Here is a 3,370-nt window from a genome sequence, read left to right as displayed (position 1 = left end):
GGTGCACTAGAGGCCTTGCAGAGGAAGGAGAAGGAGGAGGGGGAAGAGGGTGATGGATGAGGAAGGGGTGAAGGGTAAAGGGTGAGGCAAAGTGGGAGGCAAAGAAAGAGGGGGGAGTAGGGAGGAGGAGGAAGAGGAGATAAAAATGGAGGAAGGCCTGCCCAAGCCAGTTTGGGTAGAGCGTAGGCCTATGAACTGAAGGGTCCCAGATTCAATTCCAGTCAAGGGCACATGCCCCAGTTGAGTGCTCAATCCCCAATGGGTGGCCATAGAGGAGGCAGCTGATCAATGATTCTCTCTCATCATTGATGTTTCTATCTCTCACTCCCTCTCCCTTCCTCTCTGAAACCAATAAAAATATATTCTAAAAAAAGAAGTCCTCGCCCTGGCCGTTTTGGCTCAGGGGATAGAGCGTTGGCCTGCGGACTGAAGGGTCCCAGGTTTGATTCTGGTCAAGGGCATGTACCTTGGTTGCCGGCACATCCCCAGTAGGTGGTGTGAAGGAAGCAGCTGATGGATGTTTCTCTCTGATTGATGTTTCTAACTCTCTATCCCTCTCCCTTCCTCTCTGTAAAAAATCAATAAAATATTTTTTTTAAAAAAGAAAAAAAAAAAAAGAAGCCCTCTAAATCCCTACAAAAATTCGCACCTTTTACAGGTCCCGGTGGCTGTGCTTGCACCTTGTCAATCACAGCCTCTGGGACAATGAGCATCGCACCCAACCACCAACTCCCAGACACTGTATGGTGGTGCCTGGGCCTTGAATTGTCTGTGGGTGAACCGCCCACCCTCTCGCCTGCAGACGTTCCAGCAAAGTGTGCGGAGTGTCCTGCCCCGAAGGAAGTCTCCACCGGGCACCATTACCTCATGTGCAAGGGGCCGCTTCACTGATGTGGGGAAGGACAGGGACAGGTGTCAGGCTCCCACCTCAGGACACTGTGGGGCGGGCGGGTAGCCCTGGGGGAGCACTTGAAGGTCTGTTATTGTGCCTCCCACACGCAGGCAGCTTTATGTTGTGACTCGGCAGCCAGGGACAGACTGAGAAAGCATTTGCTGAGGACAATACAGCCTGGTACACTCCTAGGATCATGGCCAAGGTATCGAAGATGGTGGCAGAGTTGGGCAGAGCCACAAGGATGGGGGGTAGACACCTCCATGTCCAATTCTTGTTAGTCCATATGCATCTGTTACGAGCCAACCGGCTTTTTTACAAAAGTGCTGAGGCTTTAACCAGTTTGGCTCATAGGATAGAGCGTCGGCCTGCGGACTTAAGGGACCCAGGTTCGATTCCGGTCAAGGGCATGTGCCTTGGTTGTGGGCACATCTCCAATAGAAGGTGTGCAGGAGGAAGCTGATCGATGTTTTTCTCTCATCAATGTTTCTAACTCTTTATCCCTCTCCCTTCCTCTCTGTAAAAAAATCAATAAAATATATTTTTTAAAAAAAAAAGAAAGAAAGAACCCAGAGGACTGTCTGTGAAAAACATGGGTTTATGAGGACTTACAAGTTCAACCGCTAAGTCCCATCAGGCCTCAGAGGGGCACACGTGGGGTGGCTGACCCGTGCTGTTGTTTTGACCAACACTGTGTAAGAGCAACACTGCAAGCTGTCTTCTTCCCTGAGGATCTGGCCAGGCTCCCAGCTCTCACAGTCCGCTGACTGATGGCCTTCACTGTCTCCCCGCAGGAGGGAGGGAAGTTGGAGCGGGGGAGGGTCCATGCGCCCACTTACCAGACACAAGCCACACCAGGCCATGAAAAGCACTCTGGGCAGAGCATTCGCTCCCCACTCCACAGTTCTCAGAGAGTTCCTCCTCTTTGCTCGTGCCCTCCACGCTGGATAATTTATATTGTGTGACAGCCACCACTCTTCACAGGGGTGTAGACTGCCTGGTTCCCAGCGGGCATTTCTCCTCAGCACTGGTTCGATCACTCTAACAGGAGGGGGGATTCGCCAACAGAAGGGCTGGATAGGCTTCCAGAGTTGGACTTTGTAGGGTATCATTGCCTGACATGTTCTATGGTGTTGGAGAGAGGAAACCTTCAGATTCTTGTGTGTGTTTATTTTTCAAAATACAATCAAAAGTTTATTTACCCTGTACTGGCTGGAACTGGCCGACAGGAAGAGGCGCGGTGGCCCCCGCAGGGCAAGGGCACCTCTTCAGCTCCTGCTACCTGCACGGGCGGAGAGGGGGCGGCGGGCCTCCGGAGCCCATAGGCTGGAACCACTGCAGTCAGACCCACCGGGACAACGCGCGGCCTCTTTGGCTGACCGAGGACTGGAAGAGGGTCGGGCGCAGGCCCAGTTAGATGACAGACATTTTATTTCCTTACATCAAAGAAAAAGTTAGAGTGTTTGCAGAACACATTGGGAAGAAGAGGAACGCCAGCAGGATGTCAGTCTTTTGAGGAAACAGGCTGAAGAGGACTCCCACCTGGATGGGGCTGTTCCGATCCCTGCTGCACCTGAGAATGGAGCAGATGACCTGCAACTGATGATCCATGCGGTGGTAGATACCGTGGGCGGGCAGATGTCTCTGGACCGAAAGACGCCGGCACTGAAACAGCTGCAGGGCCACATGTGGAGGGCAGCATTCCCAGCAGGGCACGTGAAAGCAGAGTTCTTCGAAGATGTAGGTCCAGCAGTCAGGAAGTGGAGACAGGCTGGAATGAAGGCGTATATTTATTCTTCAGGGAGTGTAGAAGCACAGAAACTATTATTCAGGTATTCTACAGTGGGAGATATTCTTGAGCTTGTTGATGGTCACTTTGATACCAAGATTGGACACAAAGTAGAGAGTGAGAGTGATCGAAAGATTGCAAACAGCATTGGGTGCTCAACCAACAACATCTTATTTCTGACAGACGGGACTCTAGAGGCCAGTGCTGCTGAGGAAGCAGATGTACATGGAGCTGTGGTGGTGAGACCTGGCAATGCAGGACTAACAGATGATGAAAAGACTTACTACAGCCTCATCACGTCCTTCAGCGAACTGTACCTGCCTTCTTCCACCTAGAGGATTTCCGAGGAAGACCAAACTGTCTCCACAGAGTCGCCCTGTAGACTAGTTTTTTTCTAGTGGTAAAAGGAAAGAGAAAGGAAAAGAGAGAGAGAAAAAGAGAGAAAGAGAAGAGAGACCAAGATGGCGGCATAGGAAAACACCGGAAATTGCTGCCTCCGACAACAACTTCAAAAATACAACTAAAAGACAGAACGGTCATCATCCAGAACCACAGGAAGGCTGGCTGAGTGGAAATTCTACAACTAGAAGGAAAGAGAAGAGCACACAGACTCAGAGGAGCTACGAAAGTAAAGTGCAGAGGTACGGAGGCTCCGGCGCGCGCGGAAAGGGGCGGGCACCTGAGGACGC

At 51.4% G+C, this 3,370-nt stretch overlaps 1 pseudogene across 1 annotated transcript; it reads left to right on the top strand.

Moving 5' to 3' along the window:
- The first annotated feature begins 2,110 nt into the window (after positions 1-2,110).
- LOC102239744 lies at positions 2,111-3,085 on the top strand (annotated as a pseudogene). Its single transcript, XR_001361801.1, has one exon. The product of XR_001361801.1 is annotated as an enolase-phosphatase E1 pseudogene (transcript).
- Positions 3,086-3,370: the final 285 nt, after the last annotated feature.

Source organism: Myotis brandtii, unplaced genomic scaffold (genome assembly GCF_000412655.1).
Source record: "Myotis brandtii unplaced genomic scaffold, ASM41265v1 scaffold1040, whole genome shotgun sequence".
NCBI lineage: Eukaryota > Metazoa > Chordata > Mammalia > Chiroptera > Vespertilionidae > Myotis > Myotis brandtii.
Note: the sequence above shows the minus strand (reverse complement) of the source record. Positions and strands in the feature narration are given on the sequence as shown.